General features: G+C 45.2%; 1 long non-coding RNA gene across 1 annotated transcript; it reads left to right on the top strand.

Moving 5' to 3' along the window:
• Positions 1-4,079: 4,079 nt before the first annotated feature.
• LOC144284456 (uncharacterized) lies at positions 4,080-8,198 on the top strand. Its single transcript, XR_013352863.1, has 2 exons — positions 4,080-7,151; positions 7,319-8,198. It is a non-coding gene; the product is annotated as an uncharacterized LOC144284456 (long non-coding RNA).
• The last annotated feature ends 583 nt before the right edge of the window (positions 8,199-8,781 follow it).

Below are 8,781 nucleotides of genomic sequence, written 5' to 3' on the forward strand. Positions count from 1 at the left end.
AACTGGCTTATTTAAAAGGAGGACTTCTCAGAGCCTTGAATGTGCAAATGAATTCAAAACAGGTTTTATATCCAGGATCCCTCAAGTTGATTTGACTACCAAACCCTTTCCTACTTCCTGGTCCACACTGCCTGTAGGCCTTCAAAGATGCTCAAGAAATATTGGAGTCCACTCTGTGTCACTCTGTGTTTCTAGAGGAAAATGCAAAGGGAAATTGGAGGCAGCCTGTGAGACTACAGCAGGGCGTCCAGCCCCTCTGCTCAGCTCTGCTCTCTGATGCTGAAACTTTAGGCTGGCCCCACAAGCTTCCCTTCCTGTTCTTCCCACCTGCCTCGCCCCACACACCCCTGTCCCCACCAGCGCCGCCTGCTACCCTCATCCCTAACTCCTGAGTGCTCCCATTCCCTGATATTTTCAGCCCTGCCCTGGAGCTTATGCCAAGAACTCAGCAAGAAGGGCCCCAGGCTACAGCATGAATAGTCTCTTTTTGCTGGAATACTGGGCTGTGAAATATTTTCTTTCCTCATATTAAAAAAAAAAAAATTGGAGGGATTCTTTCAGGACTCCTTTTGTTCTATATTCTATTTCGCATAGTTAGTAAACTTTTCGTGTTAGTTATGTGTGTGCTTTCTGAGGTTTGATCTGCTTTTCCATCTTTGTTATCTTGTTTTTATTTCTGACACTTTGTTTTTCTTTACATGGAGGCAGGAAGAGACTTTCATTTGTTTTTGCTTTCATGTTTAGTATTAATAACATGATTTTTTTAAATATGATTTTTTTTTTTTCAGAATTACACAAACAAAATGTTCTTCACAGATGGATGAGATGGTGAGGATAGCTGCACTGAACGGGAGCACCTTTACCTTTTTTACTGGAGAGAACTCTATTTTCCTGATCTGGTCCTTTGGGTTTTGGTCTCTGGGCCTCTGCCTCTGGAGGGATACTCGTGAGCATGCTCTCTCTCTCTCTCTCTTTGTAAGGCAAAAAGCTGATTTCTGAAACTACCTGAGTTTTAAAAATTAAATCTCAAAAAAAAATAAAAAATAAAAAAATAAAAATAAATAAAAATTAAAATTAAATCTCAAACCCTTCATTTGAATAAGAAAGTGTCCTCCAGCTTCAAGCTTGACTTTAATTAACATTAGTTTTATTCAGGTGAAAAATGTCCTCATGGTTCCCTCACCTTCCACTAAAATTCTTGGTTACTCTTTGGATCCTCGTTTTACTCAATATAATACAATTTCTTCCATTCCATTCCGTGTGCTTTAGGCTTCTATTTCCATCTGTTTATGGAGAAAAAAAAATATCTCTCTCGGGCCTATGAGTTTGTTAAATTTAGCCCGTCCAGAGATAAATCACATTACCCTCCTCTGACTCGTCCTTCCCTTGCTGTCCGAAGTAAAGACTTAGAACAGCCTCTACGTAGCTGCACAAGCTCAGATCCCCCAGTCCTCACAGTGTCTTCCTTCTTCCCCATTCCACCAATCTAATCTGATCTAACTTAAATGTTCTCAAATCTGAATCAGTAATCCCTCTTGCCTGAATCTCTTTCTCTTCCTTCTGTCTTTGCCAGCTCTTATCTCCTCTTTCCTGGACGGCTGACTAATCTCTCTTTGGCGGTCTTCTTGTGAGAACTTCCCGTCCTCTAAATCCATCCTCTGTGCAGCAGCAAGAAAGGTAGTCAGCGGTGAGGACTCCTGTACCCCCACCCCACAGCGGAGGGCTGGTACCAGGTCCGTAGCAGCAGATCAGGAGCAGCCACCACCGTTCATGCCTTCAAGAGGAGGAGTGTAGGTCATTTTGGATCTGAACAAAATGACTCTTACTACTCCTTCTTCACGTACTCTCCAGAAATGTTCCAGGCTTCTAACAAAGGGCCCATGGCCATGTTCCTTCAGCTTTGTTCTCTTGGCTCTGGAAATTGCTGCAGGCTCTCATTCTCACCTGGTTTCTCCACTTTATATCCTTTGCTTCATCCCAAGGTCTTCCTTTTCTCACATCCTCTGAGTAGTGGCCCATTTGGACTCTCTGGTGGTTGCTTCTTGGATCACCCTTAGTTTCGTGGTCTACTGGCCATAGGCAAGCCCCATATAGCCCAGGTGACTGGGCCACTGTAAACCAGCCCAAGTCGAGCACCATGACCTTCCACTGGTCAAGCAAGGGGTCAGGATGGGACTCCCACTGATGATGCTAAAGACTTTGAGGTTTCAGAAATAAAGCTCACTGGCAACCTCTTAGAGTCCACAACAAATATTTTTAGTATGTTCATTCATTGATTCATTTAACAAACATTTATATAAAGAGACTACTGAGTACCTGATACATTTCATAGTATTGGCAGTATAGGACTGAGGGTGTCAGACTAGGTCTCTGTCCGTGGAATCTCTGTTCTAGTGTTGGAGGGACAGAGACATATTTAACATCAATAATTGTCAATGGTTTTAAAAGTCTGAAGACAATGGAGATGTACAAAGTGTAAGTGATCTGAGGGAGAAGGGTTATTTTAGACAAGATACTGAAAGAATTAACTTCTGAGAAATGACACTTAATACAAATATCTAAATAGGAAGCTAATGAACCTATTTTAGTGGGCTGAGCATACTAGGTCAAGAAGTCAGCAAAAGTGAAAAACCCTAAAGTAGGATGAACTCAGATGAGTCTGAGGAACAAAAGGAGAACAGTGTGGCTGGGTTGGTGAGTAAACAAGGGAGCGAGAGAAGATGAGATCAAACAGGAAGACACAGACCAGATCACATAAGGCCTCAGTAAGTTTGCGTAAGATATTTGCATTCCCCCCCCCACCCCCCAAGAGCAAAGGGAAGCCATGCTCTGCTCACCCAGAAACAGAGCAATGCTTAGAGGCCATGGTGACTGAGCATCTAGGTTCCCACTCTGGCCCTGAGGAAGTGAGTCACTGCTGAGTTTCCTGTGTGTCCACAGCCTGAGGATGATATCTGGGTAGGACACCTGATTTCAAGGGCTAGTAAGAAGTTCAAAGAAGAAGGGGGCCAAATGCATCCAAGAAGGGTAAGTACAGACTTACTGTTCTTTCTTAAGTGCTACTAGAGGCAGGGGTTTGGGAAGGTAGATAGAGAGTCCCAGCGTTCAAAGAGGCTGATGATGTGAGCTCTAAGACAGTGTTGTTACAGCCTCAAGGCAGGAGCAGGTTATGGGTTGCAACAATGGGGCCACGTTAGGGAGCAAAAACACTCACACTCAAGCCTAGCCAGCCTTGGACATACCGTACTATTCATTCTCATCTCTGCTTTCCTGCACAGTGGCTGCCCTGGATCAACACGCACAGCTCTGTAAAAATGCACACAAAAATGGCACCCTGCTCCTCATGGAGGGTGGACCCCAGAAGTGCCCAATATATGAATAGTATAAATCCCAACTCCAAGTAAAATGGACCCCTTGACCTGTTTTAATGGTCTAATAAGCAGATCTCCCTTGAGAAGGGCCTCTTGACGTGGAGAAAGGGGATCCCTCTTGCACTGTTGGTGGGAATGTGAACTGGTGTAGTCACTCTGGAAAACTGCGTGGAGTTTAAAACTTTGAGTTATTTTTAATTCAAAGAGTTAAAAATAAAGCTAACCTACAACCCAGCAATTGCACTGCTGGGGACTTACCCCAAAGATACAGATGCAGTGAAATGCCGGGACACCTGCACCCCGATGTTTTTAGCAGCAATGTCCACAATAGCCAAACTGTGGAAGGAGCCTCGGTGTCCATCGACAGATGAATGGATAAAGAAGCTGTGGTCTCTGTATACAATGGAATATTCCTCAGCCATTAAAAACAACAAATACCTACCATTTGCTTCAGCGTGGATGGAACTGGAGGGTATTATGCTGACTGACATTATATGGCTTCGTTCATTCGGGGAATTAAAAAATAGTGAAAAGGATTAAAGAGAAAAGGAGAGAAAATGAGTGGGAAATATCAGAGAGGGAGACAGAACATGAGAGAGTCCTAACTCTGGGAAACGAACAAGGAGGGGTGGAAGGGGAAGTGAGAGGGGGGACGGGGTGACTGGGTGATGGGCACTGAGGGGGGCACTTGGAGGGATGAGCACTGGGTGTTATGCTTATGTTGGCAAATTGAACTCCAATAAAAAAATATACCAAAAAAAAAAATAGAAAGGCCTCTTCCTTTCATGGTTGTTCTTTTCCTTGCATGGTAGTTTTACCTTTGCTAATATGCAATGGTTAAAAAAAAAAAAAAAGAAAGAAAGAAAGAAAAAGAAAAAAAGCAACCCTATGAAATAGAAGGTACTTTGAAAGTGCTAAGACTGCTCGGTTCTCTGACCAGCCTTGGCCAACAGTGAGGCTTTAGAATAAAATTAGGAACTGTATGAAGGATGAATGGGTCCAGTCTGTCTCCTGCAGAGCTCTGTAGTGTGGATGGGGCCAGAGTCGTCACTTGGTTCCTAAGCTTTAATAGAGCGTCTTTCATTCAAAGATCCCGGGACACTTCACAGCTGCTAAAATGATCCTAAGCAAATATTTGTAGCTACACGGTACAGGTGGGAATATGGGGGCCCTGAGAAGAAAAAGGACTGACCAAAGACCCCAAGAGTCAACTGTGGCCTTAGGACCAGCATCCAGGACTTGAGCCAATTCAGAGCTCTGTCTTTTGGATCAGGCCTGGAACAGACCGCCAGGGCTTCGTGATGGAGATGAGTTATAATCAAACGAATTTGGGGGGGTCCAAATAACAACCGGTTGTGAGCCAGCTGCTCCCTAATCCAATGCCACTCTGGCATGTGTCCATGGTGACTCGGTGACCTGCAGCCCAAAGCTTTAATAATTCAAGCTCTCTAATTAGATTGACAGTGTCTGTTAGTGAGCATATGCAGTGAAGTGTATTCTGTGTTCCTGACAAATTCTCTTTACAGCTTCAATTAAACCCATTTCCTGGATACTGGCACCAAAAAGACCAACACACAAAACAACCACATGGCCTTATTGCCAAGATAAGGGTGAACACAGTACAGTTCACCTGTGTAAGCTACAGGCTGGAATCTGAGTCGGGAGGCCACAGTAAAGACTCAAGAGTTCTAGGGTCTGAATGTTTGTGTCTCCCCCAAAATTCATATGCTGAAATCCTAACCCCCAAAGCCAACGGTGGGGGTATGAGGAGGTGGGGCCTTCGGGGTGATTAGGCCATGAGGGTGGAGCTTTCATGAATGGGATTAGTGTTCTTACAAAAGACACCCGGGAGAGCTCCTCAGCCCCTTCTGTCATGTGAGGCTACAACGGGAAGTCTGCGGTCTGGAACAGGGCCCTCACCCCATCATGTTGGCACCCTGATCTTGGGATTACAGCTTCTAGAACTGTAAGCCATAAATTTCTGTCCTTTATAAGCCACCCAGTCTGTAATTTTTTGTTACAGCAGCCCACATGGACTAAGATGAAGAATATACTTTGATACGGTCCACCAGGGTGGACACTGCCCCATTCTTGCCACTGTTGACTTTGAAATACACAAAACTTGAACATGCAGAGTTGAGTCGTGACTTAGGGTACTCAGACCTCCTTCACTCAATTGGCCACACTGGAGCTGAATAGCTGCATGACAGACAAAAAAGGAAGGATCTGGGAGCAAACTAGGAAAGACTGAAAACAAGAAGAGCTTCAAGACTCATGATGGGTTACTATTAATAGTACTTCTCCAACCATTTGGTGCACAGAGATCGGTTTGTCCTGGGGCTTCTCTCAAGGATCCTAAATAACAAGATCTCAGTGGAGCTTCACAACCCGTAGGAAACATCCAGCATGGCTTTGGGAGGTCAAGGGCCATTTTGGTATGACAGGGAGGAGGTTACGAATTTGAATTTGGACTTCTTTTACTAGCTGTGGGATCTCAGCCAAGTCACTATATCTCTTTGTGCCCAGAAGGCACAAATAGTGTGTATTGGACAGGGTTGTGAAGCAAGAAGTTGATAGAGTGGAGCACTTAGAATAGAGCTTGGTCTACAGTAGGAACTCAGTAAATGTCTCACATTATTCTTACTGCTACATAGCAAACTCAGAGTACCCCAGAGCTTATTAGATTTCTAATTCCCCTTCCATGCAGATCCATTTCACTCTTGGGTCCAATTTGACTTTGGAGTTACATATAAGACTTATTTTCCAGGGCGCCTGGGTAGCTCAATCGTTTAAGTGTCCAACTCTTGATTTCGGCTCATGAACTCAAGGTTGTGAGATCAAGCTCTGCCCACACCTGGGAGTCTGCTTGAGATTCTTCCCTTCACCTTCTGCTTCTCCCTCTACCACTTCCCTGACTTGTGTTCTCTCTTTCTCTAAAATAAATAAATAAAATCTTAAAAAAAAAAAAAAGACTTATTTTCCAAATGTAGGGGCTTTGACCAAAAGACCACCTTTGTTGGCAGATGAGAAAGGAAGCCAGGCTGTGCTGAGGAGGGCCCTCGTCACTGACACTTTGCTCAGCATCAGCCAAGGCTGACCCTCAGGAAAATTGAGAGACAGGCCAAATTTGCTTATGTGGAACAGCCCCCTTCTAGCACCTCATCATGCTGGGCCCACCCAGGATCCACGACCCCAGAAGCCCCAAGGGCAGGGATGTCGGTGGCAGCCACCCACCAGCAATCAGTCAGCAGGAAAACAGTGAGTTGGGGAGCAAGGGCCAGCTCAGCTGGGGTTACCCATCGCTTGGGGCTGGTGAGAGGAATGAGGGAGAGAATTAGAGCAGAAGGGGGTGGACCTCAGTGCTAGGATTTGTCTGAGCAGGTCTTGGGCAACCGAAAGGCATGTGTGTACTGTACAAAGGGCCACCCAAATGTGCAGGGGTGTTATTATATAATTGTTACCACTTTTCATTCAAAAACACCTACATAACAGGCGATAGAATGAAGGAAGCCAAAGAGACCTGGATCTGCAACACTTCTACACCTGACACAAGTCCCGTCGCCTTTCAGAGCTTCGCTTGCCTCTCTGTGAAGTCCCAAAGAACGAGGGCTTTGATGGACTGAGAGTGACAATGTAAAATGCCTGGCCCATAGCAGACAGAGTCAACCAAGGTGACTTTTCCCTTCTCTCTGGTGAAGACACAGGGTACTTTTTTTCACATGGAAATGGAACTTCATAAAACTAGAAAACAAGACTATGGCCCCAGGGAAGGTTTTAGTGGTGAGTTATTTTCCTAGCATCTTTTTTTCTCCTCAAAGATCATGCAGAGAGGGAATATCTGTTTCAGTGTGCTTCAGACTTCAGCAGCAGTTGCTCGCAAAGAGTGGGGTTTGGGAATGTTTTCAATATGCACAGCTCTTTTGTTGACCTGGGTCCTGTCTCTACAGACTCTGCCCAGCGGGAGCCTCCAGGTGTGTGCTGAAAGGGCAGAAGAAGCTTGCCAAGGAGGCTGAGGGCTCCTGGAGACTCAGCGCCAGGCTTTGTGTGTTGGCTGGAACGCTTCCCGTGGCGATCAGTGACTGCAGATGACAGCCCCCACAGGCCAGGGAATGCACAGGGGTGTCCAGGTACCGTGGGGGCGTCCCACTCAAGTCCACTTGACGTGGCCAGCACTCCTCATGGCTTTTCTCAGCCCCCTTCCCTTGGGCTGCTTCCAAGCCTTCAGTTGGGCTGGTCTAGGAGCTGAGAAGATCTGTTTGCGAAATCTCCAACACCCTGGAGGCCCAGGCCAGGCATTTGTCTGACATGGGGATGGGAATCTGTGGAGGTGGCATGGGTTTATCATTCCATGATCAATTTGATTGGCACGTCTCCTTGCCCTGACCTTATTCCCTCCTGCTTCCGTTGTACTAACACCACCACCTCATGGACAGACCGACTCACTACAGGTGGCATTGGTTTCGGTTTTTTTTTTTTTTTTCTCAGCACTCTTTGAGAAAAAAACTCTCCTGACATCGGCGTCCCTTTCTAGTCCTGTGGAGATGCCAGAAAGGAAGAATAGCCCAAGAAAAATATCCTTAAGGAGTGAGAGCAGGTTAGACCCATAGACCCAGAGATTATGTCTGCATATAAATATACATATATATATAGGCTTATTTTTATGTATGAAATATGTATGAGATATGAGATACATGTATATACATACATATGAGATTAGGGTTGTGTGTGTGTATGAGCTCCAGCTAATCTGTATTCAACACATCTATTTTTATGTAAAATAAGTAAAATACCTATGTAGGGATTTAAATAAATAAATATTGATCAGAATATATATAATATAAATATTGCATATTTATTCCTGGGCCATCTCTAGGTCAGCCTGGAGATGATCCTTTCTGTCTTTCACATACTCTTCAGGCTTCATACTTTATGATTTCTGCTCTGCCCCAACATGTATTCTAATTGATATCACTGGGAGAAAGATCACTCATCCTCTGGGCCTCAGGATGTGTATCAGTGAGAAAGGCTAGTGGTGGGTGTTAGTAACAGACCTAGAACACCTAGCCCAGGTATGGCCCGGGCAGCCACTTGATGAATGGTGTGGGTGGACGTGGGGCTGGTGGAGATGTGATAACACTGGCTTTGGACTTAGAGAGCTCCATGTGCCCACGGTCAATGACCCTCAGGAAAACCCCATAGCTCTTGCCCTCCAGTGGCATCTTCCTGCCCCTCAGTTAGTCAAATGAGTTAACTAATCAGAGCCTGGGAGCTTGCTTTCTGAGTGTCTCTACTGCTGGTGGCCCCTTGGTGTTGTGAAAACACATAGAAGGTAGAGAGGCAAAGGCATATTTCATGTGGTTGCACCTGTGATCTGCAGATGGTGCGTCCTCTCAGTGTTTCCAGACATCTA

This window comes from Canis aureus, chromosome 15 (assembly GCF_053574225.1).
Source record: "Canis aureus isolate CA01 chromosome 15, VMU_Caureus_v.1.0, whole genome shotgun sequence".
NCBI lineage: Eukaryota > Metazoa > Chordata > Mammalia > Carnivora > Canidae > Canis > Canis aureus.